This window comes from Carcharodon carcharias, chromosome 1 (genome assembly GCF_017639515.1).
Source record: "Carcharodon carcharias isolate sCarCar2 chromosome 1, sCarCar2.pri, whole genome shotgun sequence".
NCBI lineage: Eukaryota > Metazoa > Chordata > Chondrichthyes > Lamniformes > Lamnidae > Carcharodon > Carcharodon carcharias.
The window spans coordinates 135,355,615-135,376,879 of NC_054467.1; the positions used below are offsets into that span (position 1 = coordinate 135,355,615).

Genomic DNA, 21,265 nt, shown 5'->3' on the forward strand with positions numbered 1-21,265 from the left:
TTTGAAATTGTGCCCTGTATTGCAAGGTCTAGGTCATTAATATATGTCAGGAAAAGCATGGATCCCAACACTGACCCCTGGGGAACTCCACTACAAACCTCCCGCCAGCAGGAGAAACATTGATTCACCATTATCCTCAGTTTCTTGCCACTCGGCTTCATATGTTACTTTTCCTTTTATTCCATGAGTTATAACTTTGCTCAGAAATCTGTTGAGTAACACTTTATCTAATGTTTTTTGGAAGTCCATATACATCACATCAACAGCATTGCCTTGTTACCTTTTCAAAAAAAGTCCAGCAAGTTAGTTAAACAAAATTTTCTCTTGACAAATTTGTGCTAGCTTTCTTTAATTAACCCACATTTGTCTACATGACTATTAATCTTGTCCCAAATTATTGTTCTTAAAAGTCTCCCCACCACCAAAGTTAAACTGACTCACTTGTAGTTCCTGGGCTTATTTTTACGCTCTTTTTTGAATAAGGGTGGAACATTTGCAATTCTCAAGTCTCCTGGTCCCAGCCCTGAACTTAAAGAAGTCTGAAAATTATGGCCAGTGCCTCCAATTTGCACTCTCACTTCCCTCAGTATCCTTTGATGCATCTCATCCAGTCCTCGTGCTTTATTAACTTTAAGTACTGTCAGCCTATCTAATATCCCCCCTTTATCAATTTTAAATCCCTTTAGTATATTAATTATCTCCTCTTCCACCGTGGTCTGGGTTGCATCTCCTTCCTTGGTAAAGACAGATACAAAGTATTCATTTAATACCTTAGCTATTACCCTTGCTTTCGTGAATTAATCCCATTTTTGGTGTCTAATCAGACCTACTCCTCATTTTACCACCCTGTTACTATTTATATGCTGATAGAAGACTTTGGAATTTCCTTTTATGTTAGCTGCCAGTCTCTTTTCCTACTCCCTTTTCTTCTCTTATTTGTTTTTTCACTCCGCCTCTGAACCTTCGAAATGCAGCCTGGTCCTCCATTGTTTTTTCCGCCTGACATCTATTATAAGCATACTTCTTCTTCATCATCTTGATCTCTATCTCTTTTGTCATCAGGGAGCTCTGAATTTGTTTACCATATCTTTCCCCTTTGAGGGATCTTACCTAGACTGTGCCAGAACTATCTCTTCTCTGAAGAGATTGTTCAGTTACGATATTTCCTGCTAACCATTGATTATAATTTATTTAGCCCAGATCCATTCTTACCCGCACTGAAGTTGGCTTTCCCTAGCTAATTCTTCTTACTCTAGATTGCTCTTTATCCTTTTCCACAGCCAACAAAAACCTTATGATACAATGAGCATTGTATCCTAAACGTTCTCCTTAGGGAAGAGCAGTCAGACAGGCAGATCTGCGGGAGATACACAGAGCTGGGAGAGAATAAATACAGCCCGGGGAGCATGGCCTACAGCACTCACCTTCGGAAAGAGAAGTCAGAGAGGCCGACTGTCAGCTGCTCGGAACTGGCCTGTGCTGAGTTTGAAAGGAGAGTGAAAAAAAAAGACGTTGTGACATCACAGAAAAGAAGAAACTTGATTGGATGAAAAAGAAGCTAGCTGTTTGGTGTGTATCTGGTGAGTTATTTAGTCAGTGTTTAAGGTTCATTCTATTCATAAGGTTTAGAATAAAGTAGGAACTGTACTTTTTAGTAAGGTTTATTAAATAGGCGTTAAAAGCTTAAGTGATTTATAAATTTAAGCTTAAGGCATGGCAGGACAGCTCAGCCAAGCGGAATGCCCATCCTGTGGCATGTGGGGGAGTCACGAATTCTTCTTGTGACCCAGACGAGCCCAAGTGCAGGAAGTGTTACCGGCTGCATAAGTTTGAGCTCCTCATTTCAGAGCTTGAGCAGCAGCTGGAGTCACTGAGGTGCAATTGTGAGACAGTGAACTATGTGGATAGCATGTTCAGAGAAGTGGTCACACCGCCAGTTAGGGGCAAGCAGACAGATAGGTAATGGGTGACCACTAAGCAGTCCACAAGAAACAGGCAGATAGTGCAGGAGCCCCAGAGGTCCTGCTCACTAGCTGGTTTTCCATTCTGAATATCAGTGACGGCAATGAATCCTTGGTGGAGTGCAGCAAGACCCAAGCCTGTGGCACCATTCGTGGCCCAGCTGTACAGGAGGGGAGGAATAAGCGTGAAAGGGAAGTACTGATAGTGGATTCTTTAGTTAGGGGAGCAGACAGGCATTTCTGTGGCATCAACCTGACTCCAGGATGGTTTGTTGCCTCCCTGGTGCTAGGGTCAAGGATGTCACAGAATGGCTGCAAGACATTCTTGTGGGGGAGGGCAAACTGCCAGAGTTTGTGGTACATTGATACTAATGACATAGGTAGGAAGGGGGATATGCTCCTGCAATTGGAATTTAGAGAGATAGGTAGAAAATTAGCAAGCGAGATCTCTAAAGTAGTAATCTCTAGATTACTCAGGGTGAGGTGGTGGCAGAGACCCCGGGTAATGCTTTGGGGACCTGGGTTCGAATCGCACCATGGCAGATGGTGGACTTTGAATTCAATAAAAACCTAGAATTAAAAATGTTATGATGACCATAAAACCATTGCTGATTGTCGTAAAAGCCCATCTGGTTTACTAACGTCTTTTAGGGAAGGAAATCTGCTGTCCATATCTGGTCTGGCCTAAATGCGACTCCAGACCCACAGCAGTGTGGTTGACCCTTAAATGCTCTCTAAACAAGAGCAGTTAGGGATGGGCAATAAATGCCAGCCAGCGATGCCCACATCCCATGAACGAATAAAAAAAACTCCCAATGCCATGTGCAAATGAGTACAGAGGAACTGAGTTCCTTGCAGGTTGTTTGGCTAGTTGGGGAGGATTTAAACTAACTCAGCAGGGGTGTGGGAACAAGGAGAGAATATTAGATAGTAATACCAGGGTGCATTGAATGCTGGGAGAGGCAGATAGCACTAAAATAGAGAATAGTAAGTTAATATATGGAGTCAGAGTAAGAGAGCAAGTAATGAAGCCTAAATCACTGCATATATGTGAATGCATGGAGTGTAGTTAATAAAATTGGGGAGTTACAAGCACAGGTTACTTGTGGGATTACGATGTTGTGGTGATAATGGAGACCTGGCTTAGGAACGGCAGATCTGGATGTTAAATATCCCTGGTTACAAAGTGTTCAGAACAGATAGGAAAGGGAAAAAAGGAGGGGTGGCATTATTGGTTAAGGAGAGTGTTGCAGTACTGGATAAGGAGGGCATGTCAGAGGATTCAAGGACAGAATCTATTTGGCTGGAGCTAAGGAATAAGAAGGGTGTAATTACATTGCTCGGTGTAATACATAGACCACCAGCTAGTGGGAAGGATACAGAGGAGCAAATCTGCAAGAAAATTACAGAGAAGTGTAAACATCATTATAATGTTATAATGGAGGATTTTAATTGCCTGAATATAGACTGGGATAGTGGGAGTGTAAAGGTCAGTGAGGGACAAGCATTCCTAGATTGTGTTCAGGAGAATTTCCTATAGCATCATGTGTCCAATCCAACAACAAAGGAAGCACTGCAAGGCCTGGTTCTTGGAAATGAGATGGGCCAAGTAGAGCAAGTGACAGTGGGGGAACATTTAGCAGGCAGTGATCATTGTGTCATAAGGTTTAGGATTAGAGTGGAAAAGGATATTCGTCAATCCAGAGTAAGAAAAATCAACTGGCATGGAACGGACTTCAATAGGGCAAGAACAGAGCTGGGCTGGATAGGCTGGAACCAAAGGTTGGTGGGAAGAACAGTAGCTGAACAAGGGGCTACCTCCAAAGAGGAGATGGTTTGGGCACAGTCAATGTATGTTCCCTCAAAAGGGAAGGGCAGGACAAACAAATCCAGAGCTCCATGGATGACAAAGGAGATAGAAATTAAGTTAAAGAAGAAAAAGTGTGCTTATGACAGGTGCCAGGTAGCAAGTACAATTGAGAACCAAGCTGAATACAGAAGGTTCAGAAAGGATGTGAAAAAACAAATACGAGAAGCAAAGAGGGATAATGAAAAAAGACTGGCGGCTAATATAAAAGGAAATCCCAAAATATTCTATAAGCACATCAATAGCAAAAGGATGGTAAAAGGAGGAGGAGGCCGATTAGGGACCAAAAAAGGGATTTGCACATAGAGGCAAGAGGCATGGCTGAGGTGTTAAATGAATACTTTGCATCTGTCTTTACCTACGAGGTGGATGTTGCCCAAGCCACTGTGACAGAGGAGGAAACTCAGTCACTAGAAGGATTTAACATTGATAAGAAGGAGGTATTGGATAAGCTGTCAGTACTTAAAGTTAATAAAGCACTGGGACCGGATGAGATGCATCCAAGAATATTGAAGGAAGTGAGAGTGGAAATTGCAAAGACACTGGCAATAATCTTTCAATGTTCCCTGGATTCGTGGGAGGTGCCGGAGGACTGGGGAATTACAAACATTACACCCTTGTTCAAAAAAGGTTGTAAAGATCTGCCCTGCAATTACAGACCAGTCAGTTTAACTTTGGTGGTGGGGAAACTTCTAGAAACTATTATTCGGGATAGAATTAATAGTCACTTGGAGAAATGTGGATTGATTCAAAAGAGTCGGCATGGATTTGTTAAAGGAAAATTGTTTCCAACTAACTTGCTGGAGTTTTTTGAAGAGGTAACAGAGATGGTTGATGAGGTCAAGGCCATTGATGTGATATGTGTATATGGACTTCCAAAAGGTGTTCGATATAATGCCACACCACAGACCTGTGAGGAAAGTTATAGGTCATGGAATAAAGAGGACAGTAGCAGCATGGATATAAAATTGGCAGAGGGATAGGAAACAGAGAGTAATTGTTACTGGGTATTTTTCATGCTGGAAGAAGTGGAGTTTTTCAGGGGTGGCTATAGGGACCGTTGCTGCTCCTGATATATATAAATGATCTAGATCTTGGTGTGCAGGGGACAATTTCAAAGTTTGCGGACGACACAAAATTTGGGAGAATTGTAAACTGTGAGGAGGATAGTGTAAAACTTCAAAAGGACATTGACACATTGGTGGAGTGGGCAGATAGGTGGCAGATGAAGTTCAATGTGGAGAAGTGTGAGGTGATGCAGTTTGGTACAATGAACATGGAGAGACTGTATAAAATAAAGGTTACAACCTTAAAGGATGTGCAGGAGCAGAGAGACCTGGGTGTATATGCACATAAGTCATTAAAGGTGGGCAGGACAGGTATAGAGATCTGTTTCTAAAGCATACAGAATTTTCGGCTTCATTAATAGGGCCATAGAGTATAAGAGCAGTGAGGTTATGATGAACTTATATAAGACACTGGTTAGACCTCAGCTGGTCTATTGTGTACAATTCTGGGTGCTGCACTATAGGAAGGATGTGAACGCACTGGACAGAGTGCAGAAGAGGTTTACAAGAATGGTTCCAGGGATGAGACACTTCAGTTATGAAGAAAGATTGGAGAAGTTGGGACTGTTTTCCTTGGAGAGGAAAAGGCTGAGAGGAGACTTGATCGAAGTTTTCAAAATACTGAGGGGCCTGCACAGAGTAGATAGGGAGAAACTGTTCCTGCTCATAAACAGATCGAGAAGGTTTAAAGTGTTTTGTACAAGAAGCAAATGCGAGGTGAAAAAAAAACTTTTTCACACCGTGAGTAGTTAGGATTTGGAATGCACTGCGTGGAAGTGTGGTGGAGGCAGGTTCAACTGAGACATTCAAGAGAGCATTGGATGATTATCTAAATAGAAACAATGCGCAGGGTTACAGGGAAAAGGCAGGAGATTGGTACTAAGTTAAAATGCTCTGCGAGCAGATGCAGACATGATGGGCCAAATGGCTTCTTTCTACACTGTAACAATTATGTGATTCTGTGATATTTGATCCACTTGACCCACTTCATTCCCAAGAACCAGGCCCAGCAATGTTTTTCCTTTCAGGGGCTGGAAACATACTGCTGTAGACAATTTTCATGAACACACGTAGGAACTCCTGCTCCTCTTTACCCTTCACACTGCTAATATCCCAGTCTATGTTTAGATAATTAAAGTCCCCCATTACAAGTGCTCCATAATTCTTGCACCTCTCTGTGATTTCTTTGTAAATTTGTTCCTCTACATCCTTTCCTCTAGATGGTGGTCTATACACTACATCGAGCAATATAATTGCATCTTTTTTATTCCTTAGCTCTGTCCTTGCCCCTCTGGGATATTCTTTCCCTCCAGCACTGCAATGCTCTTCTACCACCACTTCCCCCGCTTTTCTTCCATTCATATATTTCCTGTACACCTTGTATCCAGGAATATTTAACACCCAGCCTGCCCTTCTTTAAGCCAGGTCTCACAACCTCATATTTCCACATGTCAATCTGCACTGTAATTGACTAATCTTATTAACCAGACTCTGTGCATTCACATACATGTATATTATCCTGATTTAGAGTTTATCATATTCTCCCTTACTCTGACCCCACCTAGTAACATTATTCACTACTCCAGTGCTATCTATCTCTCCCAGTATTCTGTGTGCCTTGGTATTCCTCTCTGATAACTCCTCCTGGTTCCGGCACCCCTGCCAATTTAGTTTAAGCCCTCCCCAATAGGACAAGGAACATGGTCTGGGCTCAATTTAGGTGCAACCTGTACAACCTACATAGATCCCATCTCCCTGAGGGCTAACCCTAAAGGCCAAAGACTCTAAAGCACTCCCTCCTGCACCATCACTCCAACCACACATTCATCTGCCTTATCCTCTTATTTTTATATTCACTTGTGTGTTGCAATGGGAGTAATCTGGAGATTATTACTTTTGATGTCCTGCTTGATAATTGCCTAGCTAGCTTGCCAAATTCTGACTGCAGAACCATATCCCCCTTTCTGCTTATGCCATTCATACCACAGTGTACTATGACTGCTAGCTGTTCACACTCCTTTCTGAAAGTGTTCTGCAGCTGTTTAGTGACAGCCTTGGCCCCATCTACAGGAAGGCAACACAGCATCCTGGATTCACGTCTGCAGCCACAGAAACAATTAAATCACCTACCACTATTGCTATTCCAGTCTTCCTTGTACCCTCCCTGTACAGCTGAACCACCTGTGCTGCCCTGGACCTGGCTCTGGCTGCATTCCCCAAATGAACCATTACTCTCTTCAGTATTCAGAACTGAATACTGGTTGGGGAGTGGATGCACTCAGTTGACTCTTGCGCTAGCTGCCTGTTTATCCTTGACTGTCTGGTGGTCGTCCATTCCCTCTCTCCTTTCATGCTCTTAAGCTGCAGGTTGAACACACTGATCATGTGCTATCACAAAGCTCTCAACCTCGTGCAGGCACCACAGTGATGCTGGCTGCTGCTCAAGTTTTAAAACCTGGAGCTCAAGCTGGTGCAACTGATAACACTTACCACACAAATTGTAGGCCAGATCACGGAAAGTATCCTGGAGTTTCCACATAACACAGGATATGAAATCTAGGGGTTGAAACATTCAACCCACCATTCCTAAATCTGTTAGATAATAACCTTGCTACTGCTAATAAACCTTTACCAATATTAATAAACCTCACTAATACTGATACACTCTATTACTACTTAATACACATCACTTGTAGTAATAAACTCTGCTTTTTAAAAAAAGGAAAAATAAGGTTCACCAGTTTATTCCCTTTTTAGATAAGATAAATAGGAAATACTCAACAGCGACCAGCCAATCACTTGCTTGCATCCTTATGATGTCACACCTCGATTTTTCTTTCCAAATGTGTGCTCTGAACCCACAGACTGGCTACTGGTGGTGGCGGATAACCCCCCCTCTGCCCTCACTGTTTCCCACCACTCACCAAGTGAAATCTTGCTCTGTCCACACTGTTTTAAGCCCTACTCCCCCTTCGCTGTTTTCCACTGTTCTAAAAAATTCACTCTTTTCAAAGCTGAGCCATTTGCATCCTGCCTAGCCGAAGTCCCCTTTCTCCATCACTCCTTTCCTCACTGACCCAGAGCAGGTCCCTGTCCTCCAAAGCATTGATTGTAAAATCCTTGTTCTTCTATCCATAACAATGTTGTTGACCCCTCTATTTCTGTAAGCTCCTCTGTTCTTATGTCACTTGCAGCACAGTTTGATTCCCTGGCTTCTGCCTTCTGTTGATTTTGCCATTCTTTTATTGGTGCCCTCTTCCTTGGGGATCCCCCCCTAAGAATTCCAGCTTCTTTGTTATTCTCTCCCTCTTTAAACAGCATCTCAAAACCCATCACTCCGTTTTTGATTATTTTTGCTAACTTATTATCTGCAGCTCATCACCCTCTTTTTATTTATTTAATATGCTCTCGTTCCTCTGCAAATCACTTAAAATAATTTGTATAATTAAGATACTAAATAAATCCAAGTTGTAGTTGTTGGATTTTCTGTATCAATTGTTAAAATTAATAGAAAATAGTATTGCTGAGAAAACAGACGTTTTTGTCAAAGCTATTCGTCTTGCACTCATCAGGACAATTTATAAGGAAAAAACAATGTCGGGGGAAGAAACATATTTATATTCTATGGGCAGCATTTTCCCCCCATCAGTGGGGAAGTTCAGGAGCGAGCGCATGGAGGCGCACCTCCGCTTGGTGCCCCTGATTGGGGGCGTGTCACCATTTTACGTGGGTGGGCCAATTAAGACCCGCCCAGCATGACATCCGCCAGGAAGTGCTATGCATTCCCTGTGTGGGCGGGTGGGGGGGGTGGGGGTTGTGGGAGCCCTGGCCTATGAGAAGAAAGTGCTGATTGGTTGGCACATCGACTCTGATTGATAGAGATATTGCCATAGAGAATGTACCAGTGGATGGTAACTGACAGTTAACTGCCGAGCACTGTTTGAAATTTAAACCAGGCAGCTTGATTTTGATTGATCAAACCATTGGCCGGGGGAATGAACTAGGGAATGGCTATCACTTATTTTGTTTAGCTGAAACAGGCACAATGTATGTACATGTTCTTTTTGTCTGCAAAGAACAGGACCTTGTGTATTAATATATGCAGCTTCCATTACATGCAAATGTGTCACACCATGAGCCTGACTGGCAATATTAAATTGGTTGTTAGCATTATTATTAGCACACTGAGGATTATTTGGCAAATACTGTCCAAGCATGGAATCAAATCTAATGTTGGGCATTGTGTTTTGAGTTTTGCAAGCACTGGCTGGTTGGGTATAGTCCGTACCTACCTGTTGTGAACAGCTGAAGGGACATGCTGCTTGATATGATCCACCAGCCTTTGGGACGTACGATCTACATACCTAGCATTACACTAGCACTGAAATTCATACACCACATTAATCATTTGTGTGTTAGACAGGGTGTCTTTTTGGCTTGAAAACAGCATCCTCTTAGTGTGAATACCACTCATGTTGCTACCATATAGTAGCAGCGTGAAACAACTGGCTTCATCTGTTGATCAAATTTTTCAGATACCTTGCCCTTCCAGGGTAACTTGAGGTAGACTAGATGCTTTTCAGGGCCTTGAGCCCGTTCATGAGTTGCACGAGTTTACATGGTATACAGCACGCAATGATCTGACCAGGGTAGGCATTATCTCGCAGGATATCTTTGAAGCGTCTTGTTTCAGCATCAAACTTGCATGGTGAGCAAATGGCTCTGGCACTATTTGTGAGGTTGCAAATAAGGCCAATCTTATAGCGTGTGGAACTGTAAGAATCGCAACACATGCATTGACCAGTGAAGGTGGGCTTGCGGTAGACCATGGTAGAGAACCCCCTGGCAGATTCCTCAGTTAGTATGTCAACAAAAGGGAGTTCATTTGACTGAACCATTTCAAAGGTGAATTTGAATGCGGGATGGAGCAAGTTAAGACATGCTCGGACTCAGCGACTTGGCACTCAGCAGCCTGGGGACCACCAGCGTCCTGGCTATCATAGCAGGAATTTTACATAGGTACCATATATCTAGTCTTTTTGAAAATAATCGACTTTGGCTGCCTCCAAATTCTTTCCGGGGCTGTTGACCTGATTCCCATTAACACCGGTCTGCCTGAAACAAAAATTCAAAAATCTGGGGCAATTTGTCCCAAGATGGGTTTGTGCAATCAGGAATTTTCCTGACTCTCGGGAGTGAAAATTCATCCCTAAGTTTCCAGGCTAGCAAACTGCTCCAAGGCCTTAGTTTAATCAGTCACTTGAACATATGTAAGGGACGCTGGGAGGGAGCGGTGAGTGGGTGGGGGTGTTAACTCACACAGCAATTTGCCTCTTCCCTAAATTACTAGGATGCCCCTTGCCTCTAGCCAATGCTGGTGTGGGCAATTTTTATTATTATTCATGTTCAGCTCTGGATCGATGGCCTACTTTACTTCTCTATCCAAATTGCAGTAGAAAAATTGCAACACAAATCTTTCTTGTTCAGAGTTTTTTGATAATAGTTTCAGAACAACCTCTACAGAAACATTTAGAATAGGAGTTTTAATTTGTATCTCATTCAAACAACAACAATAGTTTGGTATCTTCAAAGTAATAAGGTGCTTCGCAGAGGCAATATGAAATAAAAGTATGACACTGAACCACATAATGAGATATTAGGGCATAAGACTAAAAGCTTGGTCAGAGAGACAAGTTTTAAGAATGTCTTAAAATCCCACCCTCATTGGCATTAACCTCCCTGACCTTCTCCTTTCCATCCCCAAGTCTGCCTCCAAGTTCCCACCAACCAGCCTTGCCGTCGCTTCTATCGACAGCGTAACACCCTTACCCCACACCCTGCTGCCTCATTCTGCCCTCGGTCACTCTCACCATTCCCTCCTACTACACCCACCCTCAGTTCGCTCCCCTGGAGGCAGTCATGGACTCAATAGTGCCCTCCCCTGCACTTTAATCTGGGCATTACTCCCCTCCAGATTGTTTCTCCCCTTGGAACTCCTTCCCCACCCCCGGACTCCCCTCCACCACCCGGGACACCTTCCTCCCCACAGACCCTCCCCTGGATTCCCCTCTCCCCCTTAATCCTTCCCCTTCCTGACTCCTTCCTCCACCCTCACTTCTTCCTCCACCCTTACTCCTTCACCTCTCTGGACTCCTTCCTCCCCCGAGAATCCTTCCTCCGCTTGGGCTCCTTCCCCTGTCCGGACTCCTTCCTCCCCCAGACTCCTTTTGCCCTGTGGACCCCTTTAACCCACCAAATTCCTCCCCTTACACCTTCCTCTCCTCTTACACCTACCTCCCCAGTTGCTATCTTCTCCCCATTACCCCCTCCTCTCCTGTACTTCCTCCCCCTTCCAACCTGACACCTTTGTTCCCCCTGCCAATCTCATCCCCCGACACCTTTGTCCACCCCTCCCAACCTCACCTCCTGACACTTTTGTTCCACCCCTCCCAATCTCATTCCCCCTGCACACCTTCCTCTCCCAGTTGATCTTCGACCTTCCTCTCCTACACCCCGTTACATCTTCCTCTCCTAAGCACAGCTGGACCTTCCTGTCCACCTCCTCAACCATCATCCGTTGTGAGCATACCCTCAACGATGACTTTCCACCTTCCATGAGCTGCTTTGTAGCAGAGCCATGTCCATGAGCATCCACCCAGCATGTGATGGACGTTCCTCCAGAGATCCCGGTGCTGTCGGGCTCCAACATCTTCTACTCCTTGGATGTCCACAATGTGAGCAAGTGCCTGGCAAGTAAGTCCTGACTTCTGTATGTCGCACTTGTCAAGCACTGATGTATTTTCCAGCCAAAATAGGCAGATGATCCAGCAAAGGGGGATGATTCCGGTGGGCTGATCTTATAATAATGTGCAGATATATTACAATGAGGTTCCCAATGTCTGACGGCAAGAAATGCAGCCAGTCATTGATGGGCAGAGCAAAAGATTGCAAACTGGTTTCTCAACATCATAAACTGATTTTTGGCCTTCTTGCCACATTGTCAGCTTACACCGACAAACACACCCGATGCCAGGACAAGGAAGATTCGGCCCTAAAGCTTGACTGCTGGGTTATTTATAATGTAATCATTCATAAATTGAAAGGGGGCATATACACACTCATAAATTCTTGGCTCATGGACCACTTTAAGGAAGTGCCCTTTTTATGTTGTCGTGACAGTAGTGTGATCAACTATGTCAAAGGCAGTAGACAGGTCAAGAAGAATGAAGAAGGATGGTTTACATTTGTCACAGTCCACTCCAGATGTCATTTGTGACAAGGCAAATTCCTAACTTAAAGGATATGAAGGATTGATGATATTTGCCCATGCTTTTATTTATAAGCATCGTTTGGTTCAGAAATGTTTGCAGGTCCTCCACTTAAAAGTTGATAACTAATGTTTTCAATAGCATTATAAAACAACTAGTCTGAAAGATAAGTTTTAATAATACTACTTTACTTTTGCACTTATGAGGGCCATAATAGTTCTGTTTTCACAACTTGCTCTACATCTTACCGTCCTCTTTCAAAGCATTTTAATAAGATTTCAACAAGTTTTAGTATTTACTGTGGGGGGTTGTTCTATAGTGAAACAAGAAATGTGAAAGTTTAGTCTCCAAATGATCCTTCTGATTATTTTTCATCGCAGCTTTAAAAGTCTGTACTGCTCTCTCAGCTAATTAATTAGTCGAAGGATGATATGGTGCCGTCTTTACGTGTTCGATACCATTTAGGGTCACAAATATTTGAAATTCAGTGCTAGTAAATGCAGTGCCATTGTCTGAGACAATTACTTCTGGCAATCCATGTATAGAAAAGTTTTGGCATAAATTTTCTATAGTCGCACCTGATGTTGGCAACCTAAGCTTGTACACATCTAACCATTTAGAATGTGCATCAATTATTAGTAGGAACATGGTGCCTAGAAAAGGACTGACATAATCTATGTTTTGTCTCACCCAGGGCCTATCAGGCCATTCTCACGGGTGTAATGGGGCTGCAACAGCTAAATTCTAACTTCAGTAGTTGTTAGCATTGTATACAGTGTTTAACCATCTTCTCGATATCACCATCCATGCCAGGCCACCAAATGTAACTTTGCGTGATCATCTTCATTCTTGAGATTCCCGGATGTGCACTGTGCAACTCTGTGAAGAGTGGTTCCCTTCCTTGTGAAGGAAAACTACTCACGGACCCCATAACAGGACACCTGACAACTCAATTCATTCCTTCGAGTGAAGAATGGCTTCAATTCGCCAGGGACTGGTTCTGGGGACCATCCTTTAAACACTTGGTCTCTCACTCTAGACAGGACTGGATCATGATTGGTCCAGTTTCTTATCTGCCTTGCACAGGCTGGCGAGGAATACAGGAAATTTATCGCTAATAATATCTCTTGGGGAATTGGGGCATGTTCATTGCTCTTCTGCAAAGGAAGGCAACTTAGGGCAGAAGCATTGGCTATATGCATCCCTGGTGTGTGCACAGGAGTGTATTCGTATGCACATGAAATTAGACTCCATCTTTGAATTTGTGCACACGCTATGGGAAGGATAGCTTTTTCTTCATTGAACAGACCCAAGAGCGGTTTGTGGTCAGACATTATCATAAAATGTCGGTCATGTATGTATTGATGGAATTTTTAAGCTCCAAAAATAATTGATAATCCTTCTTTCTCAATTTGCGAATACCCTTTTTAGGCCATGGAAAAGGTTCTGGATACATAGCCTATCGGCTTTTCTGAACTGTCATGTATCTTGGGCAATAGTACCACTTCCACACCATATGAGGATGCCTTGCAGGTTAGTGCCAGTTCCTTTGTCAGGTCGTTGTGTGCTAACAAGTTTGAAGAGTGCAAGAGTTGTTTAACTTTCGTGAAGGCTTCTTCGTGGCGTGACTTCCAAACCCAACGCTGGTTTTTCTTTAGTAATGAGTGTAGAGGGGCTAGGACCGTTGATAAGTTGGGTAGGAATCGGGTATAATAATTAACCATAACTAAGGATGACTTATGTTCAGAGACATTTTTAGGCAAGGGTGCCTCCTTAACAGCTTTAACTTTTTCTTCTACTGGGCATAACACTTGGGCATCCACTCGGTGGCCCAAATAAACAAATTTGCTTACCTGTAAGATACACTTTTCTTTTTTTAAGTGCACTCCAGCTTCCAAAAATCACTTCAAGACTTCCTCCAAATTAGCCAAGTGTTCAGCTTCCATGAACCCAGTTATTAGGATGTCATCCACATAGACCACGACTTGAGGTAGTCCTTTAAACAAACTTTCCGTCTTCCATTGGAAAATTACACAGGCCGAAGAAACCGAAGGGCAGACACAGGTATTGATATAACCCTTCGTGGGCATTTATGGTCACAAACTCTTTGGAGGTATCATCCAGTTCCAGCTGTTAATATGTGTGACCCATATCTTATTTAGTATAAGCTGTTTCTCCTGCTAATTTAGCGTAGAGATCCTCAATTTTGGGGATATGGTACTTGTCCAATTTGGCAGCTTTGTTTACTGTTAGCTTATAGTCCCCACAGATCCGGATGGTCGGATCTGGATTTAAGACAGGGGCTATAGGTGCTGCCCATTCTGAGGATTGAACTAGCTGTATGACCCTCAGTCTCTCTAACCGGTTCAATTCAATGTCAACCTTCTCTGTCAGAGCATATGGCACCGGCCTTACTTTAAAGAAATGAGGAGTTGCTTCTGAGTCAGCGTAGATCTTAGCCTGTAGGTTATTGATTCTCCCCAGTTCATCATGAAAAACCCTGCCATATTTCCTTAGCAGCTCTGGCAGTCCTCCTATATGTAGCTGGAAAATTTCAGACCAAATTAATTTAATTTATTTCAACCAATCACAACCTAGAAAGCTTGGTTCATCATCTTCTATTACCATCACTGAGAGTTGTGCTGCTTGGTGCTTATAATAAACACATACAGTGGCAATACCTGGATAGCTTCAACAGTACAATTTCTCAATTTGGCTGAAGTCTGCTCCAAATTCAACTGTTGAGTATCCTTGTTTAAACATTTGAAGGTGTGCTGTCGCACTACAGTGGTTGAAACACCAAGGTCCACTTTCATCATTAAAGGTTTTCCATTTACCTACAAAGTAAAAGTAATTGGCTCTGTCTTCCCTACTTTTATATTAAATAGGGGGTAGATATTAGAATTGTTGTTTTCTGGTTCTTCCACATTATGTACTTCAATTAACTTAGTTTGCTGCCTGAGAATCTGCCTTAATGTTGCTTTACAATGCTTCAGCATGTGCCCTATTTTATGGAAAAATTAGCACTCCACCTCCTTAAAACAGCAAGTTTCAGGAGTATGATTGCTTCCACATCACTAACAATTCATTTTCTGATTTGCTGCTGAGCTGTTTCCTGTATTTATTTTAAATTTTCGGGTAGCAGAGACTGTCTCCCACTTAGCGGCAGAGTCCCGACTTTTCGCGCTACACCTGGCTGTCCATTCCTGCCCTAAGTGGAAAACAGCACCATTTTGAGCATCTTGCATAGCCTGTGCATCCCGCTTAGTGCTTTCCATCATGAGTGCTATTTCCAATGTTTTTTAAAATCAAGGTTAACCCCATCTTGCATACCACAGACCAAACGATCCCTGAGCATTTCGCTTAAGGTCTCTCCAAAATCACAGTGTTCAGTCAGTTGTTTCAATTTCACCACTTAAGTTGCAATAGTCTTCCCTGGGTCTCTAACACTCAAATTAAACTTGAACCTGTGCACAGTGGGTGAGAGTTTGGGTTGAAAGTGTCCCTTAACGAAGTCTACCGATTTGCTGAAAGTTTTCAAATTAAGGCCATTCGGGGCTGTCAAACTTCAGATTAAATTATAGGTTTTACTCTGCAAATGCTTTGGAGAATTGACCTCCTCTTTTTCTCCCACTTTATTTTGTTTTCTCAGAAATAGAACCTGAGGCATTCTACATATTGACACCAACCCTCTGTGTTTGGTTCAAAGGGGCCAATCCTGCCAAATTGTGACATACCTGGTGAGTATATCTTCCTTTTCTTCAATTTAAACAAGATACTCACAGTAGCTGGGTGAAGGACAATGCTGGACCCAATTTATCCTTGTCGCCAGTTTGTTATGGATTTGATTTTCCAGGCAGGTTTCTCATTAGAAACATTGAACTTTATTTACAGGCTGCAGCAGCAGTTACGTGCTTCCATCAAGCTCCACAACTAGAAGAAGTACTCCCACTCTAAGGTTCCTTGTGTTTGGATCTGATTCGTTCAAACTTTCATGTGATACTATACAACACAATAAGCCTTAAGGCTATAGTTGCTACCTTCCTTAAAGCTACAATTCCTATAGTATTTCTTGATTTAAATCAACTCTGTCATAGAACCAGAGCTGATTATTAGTTGTACAATTTGTTTAATAGAAATAAACGTTGAAAATAAATGGTCCCTATAAAGTTATGAAACATTTTACTAATGTGCTAATGTACTACTGCACAAGGCATTACAGTGTTCACTGCCTATCCTTTCTCTCCAATGCTTCATTTTCTCTCCACCTTGCACCCTTATCATCACCTTCCAAGTGTCAAAAACATGACGGATTTGTCAAAAGTGATGATTTAAAATCAAACTTTTGTCTGCCAGTGCGATCATATATTAAGGGAGATCTTATTACCCTCTCAATCAGTTGCTATTGTGCCATTTTCTTGTCTGCCTTTTGAAACTGTCTTGTCTCTTGGCTCACATTAACTGAATGATAAATGATTCTGTATCAGTGATATTGGCAAAAGATTCCTGTTTGGCCAGACATAGAAGAGAACTATTTCACATAGAAGCTCAAGGTCTAGTTCAAGAACACCAATTTTCAGATTATTTGAATGCATATTTTCAATGCTAAGGGAGTCTTCAAAGTTAGAAGACCTAGGGTGCTTATATATAACAGGTACTGACAACTTTCAATTAGAAATTGCTGACAAGCACTGCTGCAGACGAGAAGAAGAATAGTGGCTAATTAAAAACTAAAAATGCTGACACAGAGAATGCCTGAGCACAAATATTGAAGCAATGAAAATTTAAAAAATCTGTGGTTTATGATTGCTGACTGTGAATACTGAAGGACAAAAGAGAAAAATATACTCGCAAAATGCAAACTACAATTAGGACAAGAATACTTTTGCTTTAAAAATCTAATTGGGAGCCACAGTCATGACATTAACTTCTCCACATAGATAAATATTGGCCTTGAGCTTCTGGGAAGTAACACATCTTGGCATAAGAGCTGCTGACCCCAATTTACAAATCGTTACTATTTGTCATGATTTTTTAATGATATAAAAGCACTAATCACTCATAAGGAATTGAGTAAACACTTCGTGGGTTCGCTTTTTAATTCTAGGCACATGTGAACAGATATACATGGACAGAAAGCTTGAACGCATCACAGCTGCTGAGCTGTGTGTTAGCTCTGCTTAAAAGTGAAAGTGAAACTAAAACATGATCACATGACACACTCCCTTTCTAGTGAATAGCATGCTGCTATCTCTTAAAAGCATATTACAGTATCCCCCTTTCTTTTTAAAGATATTTCCCCCCTTCCAGAGAAGTATAATTATCTACAATACATATTGATGTTTAGTTACCATTACACAAGTGTTTCGAACGGATGAGTCTATGAGTCTCTAAAGGTAAAGGTAATTTGCTGGTAAGTTTAGATCTTGTAATTTTAACCTTGTATGGAGATTTATTGAGTTGCTCACAGTGATCTGCGGGATTGTCATTCTTGGATGTTGTTCCTGGTTTCATGCAGAATCTTGTTCTAGATATAATAGGATGGTTGAGAATCTGGAATGGATCTGATTTATCGTCGGTTGCACCTCACCATCTCGTCTTTGTGTGAAAGGACTTCATAACACCTTAGTTCCAAACAAATTCTTGTAACCTTGCTTAGTTGCCAAGTACCTTCTGTGGGACCCTGGATGCGAACTTGTTGCCCCAACAATAAACTTGACAATTCTGTACCCACATTTATATCATGCATGTTGGTCATCTTCCCTTGTAGTTTTAAAAGTTGCTCTCTAGTCTTTGACAGACTAGAATGGTTAAAAGTAGGTAGATTGCTATTCACTGGTCTGCCGAACATAAGCTCTGCCAGTGATGGAATAGTTGCACTTAAAAATGTCACTCTCAGATGTAACATTGCAATGTGTAAATCTTGCTTGGTCCATCTACGTTTGAGAATTCAGGGTTTCACTGTGAATCATTCATTCAGCTAGGCTGTTAGATCTAGGGTAATGAGGAGTTGAAGCCATGTGATTGATATTCCACTTCTCACACATATCTTGCAATAGCTTACCAATAAATTGCAGACCATTAACCATACTGATCTCCCTAGGCACAACAAATATACTGAAAGTAGTGTGTGCAACAGTTGCACTTGAGGTATTGTACAATTGTTGAATATAGGAGTATTTGGTAAAGTAGTCAATGATGACAATAAAGTCAGTGCCATGGACATAAAAAAGGTTGGATGTGATTTTGGACCAAGGATGTAGGAATCAGTGTTTCTTTGTGCTGACTTGACATATGCTCTTGACATGCCTCGCAGTTCTTGAAGACAGCTTCAATGTCATTGTTCATACCTGGCCAATAGACAGTCTGTCTTGTGAGTGTTCTTGTCTGATTTATGCCCAAGTGTGAGTGATGAAGTTGTTGAAGAATATCAGGTCACAAAGATCCCAGCATGATCACCAAGCTGCTTTAAAAAACACTCCCCATAAGATGCCTAGATCGTCCTGGTAAGGCCAAAATAGTCCCATATGCTCATGATTGGAATTGAATTGAATCAGGCCACCTGTGATGGATTTCCATAGTTTTTGTAGTGTAAAATCTTATGCCATTGCTTCTTGCAGTTGCTGGCATTGCGCAAAATGTACCAGATCAACTAACAGATTTGCATTCTTCTGCAAGTGTGATGTTGCAACTTACTTGAAACTTCTAATTTTGTCGAAACATTCTGAATGTTTTAATGTTAGGTCAGGAACTCAGGTGACAGGAGTAGTTTCTGAGGTTGATCTACTGTATGAGGTCTGACTAATTTCAAGAACTGCCACTTATGTGAGGTAACGGCATGCTGGTAGACCTGCGATTGCTGGACCTTTAGTTTACATGATGTAGAACATCTGTGACACCCAGGAGGATTGATTGTACTTGTACTCCAGGCCTATAGATCCTGGATATGGAATTAGTGCACTATTGAACGCCAAAGGTTGTGCAATTGTGGGTTTCACCATGGCCTTTCATGTCTGTGAATACATGTTGTCATAAATGCTTTAATCACAGAAAATGATTCATCTTCAAGGACTAAGAACATTCTGGAAGAATTTGTATTTTTTAAAAGGCAGTTAAAGGGTTAATGCAAGGATTCTGGTTGTTGATGTTCCTGGAAAAAACAGCACTTTACAAGAAAAGGTAATTAAGCAGTTTCAAAGAAGCTGGAAACCACCTGACCCTGGTGGACTGTTTACAAAAGGGTCACATGATGGTTTATGGCTTTGAAATAAACCATGCCTGGTTTTGGTTTTGCTTTGGAGGAGAAGAGAAGATCAATTGCTTCGGTAAAAAAACACACCAGCTCCTGAAGCTCCAGACCCAGTCCTAAAGCAGAGAGTGAATGGAAGTTGCTCCAAAATCACTCTATGTTTTGAAATCAACTGACTGCAAGTTTTCTTAGAGTCCACCTAGAAAGTAGTGCAAGAGTCATCAATTGTTTTGTAGACCTGTGCTGGGAAACCAACCGTAAAACCCTGATGTTATTTCAAGGAGCCCACCATCTATTCTTTACCTTTGAACCATTAACTTTTAACCTTTTGTCAGAATTCCTCATTTTTTTGGTGTTTGTGTGAGAGTTGGGGTATTTGGAAAGAGTAATTATTACACTTTTGTATTTCATTGCTGCATTGGGCTTTGCTCTAGTGCACTGCCACTGCATATGGTCCTTTCTACCACATGTCTTGAAGAATTTCTGGAAAGCCGGGCATTTCCTTAAGGCATGCAGAAGGCTACACCTTCCACATGTCTTGCTAGGTTTAGGTTCCAGTAAGGGCATCAACAATTGGGGTTGTACTTAGGACCTGTAAGCTTCATCGACCTGTGAGGATCACTTTGTACTTCCGTCCATCCTTGAGTGGTTCATTAATGTTATATATTTCAGACTTGTCTAACAGATCTTTCTGGACTTCTTTCGTGGGACTGGATGTGATTACAAACTGAACAAGTCTGTCTGCTAGCTTTGCATTTGAAAAATCACAGTACATTGCTTTTCTCTGCATCTGCTGATGAAGTGGTCTATGGGTTCTGTAGGCTGTTGTCAAAATGCCATGAGCTCCAGTCAATGAATATGGAAGTCTAACCTGATACTGAACCAGTCTTCCAATGTAGTCCATATCTTTTTGGGTATCCTTTAGCTCTTCTGCTATTAATCCGACATATTCAGCTTGTATACACCTTCATTCCCAATAGGGGAATTTTTATGGCTTGCTTGTCTGGTTCAGACAAACTTAAATCAAGAAATCAAAGCTCTGTACATTTTAAGCATTTTGATTTTGGGTAGTAGGTCAACTGCATCCCAATTCAAACTGGGGAATTTTGTGGACACTTTTACAATATCCCTTCCTTCTCCTTCGCCTGAGATGAGTGAGGCTATAGCCGCTTTCACGTGCTTTTCCTCGCTGCCTTCTTTGAACCGATTTTTATGACTTATTTTTGTTTGCTATTGATCTGGCTCACACCCTGGTAACTCACCTTTCCTAACTGAGCTAACTTGGTGCTGGTCCTCTTGATGTGCTGTCCTACTCATCACAAGGGATCCGTCTTTATAAGAGCACCTAAGCACTGTGTCTTTGAAGCTTTTTCTGTGCAGTCACCACGCTATGATTTCAACACTCTCCGATGCTGCAAATTCTTTGCAGTCTGACCAGAATATAAAGGGTCATCTCATGCCATGTAGCATTATCTTAGACTGTTTCACCATGTCATACCCGTACTGAATTTTGCTGTTAGGCTGAGTTTGATGCAATTTAGAAGGAATCACTGCTGCAAACTATGTTGTGTTTTCATAATGATATAAAAGCACCAACCACTCATATGGGAATGGGTAAATGCACTGTGGACTCATTTATTAATTCTAGGCACTTGTGAACAGATATACAAGGACAGAAAGCTTAAAGACATCAGAGCTGCATAGCTGTCTATGTGTGCTCTGCTTAAAAGCAAAAGTGAAACAAAAACAGGATCGCATGACACACTTCCTTTCTAGTGAATGTCATGCTGCTACCCCTTAAAGACATATTACACTATGTAGGGCACATTCATCCATTATACTTCCCCACTGAA

The 21,265-nt window shown here is 42.0% G+C and overlaps 2 long non-coding RNA genes across 2 annotated transcripts in view; one reads left to right on the forward strand and one right to left on the reverse strand.

Annotated features, from left to right (window-relative positions):
- Positions 1-1,484, reverse strand: part of LOC121284237 — a 40,614-nt gene extending 39,130 nt beyond the window's left edge. Inside the window, exon 1 of the long non-coding RNA XR_005944457.1 lies at positions 1,425-1,484. This is a non-coding gene — a long non-coding RNA (uncharacterized LOC121284237). The remainder of the gene's footprint in view (positions 1-1,424) is intronic.
- Positions 1,485-1,547: 63 nt separating this feature from the next.
- On the forward strand, positions 1,548-16,260 carry LOC121284342. Its single transcript, XR_005944472.1, has 4 exons — positions 1,548-1,580; positions 13,595-13,696; positions 15,816-15,903; positions 16,058-16,260. It is a non-coding gene; the product is annotated as an uncharacterized LOC121284342 (long non-coding RNA).
- Positions 16,261-21,265: the final 5,005 nt, after the last annotated feature.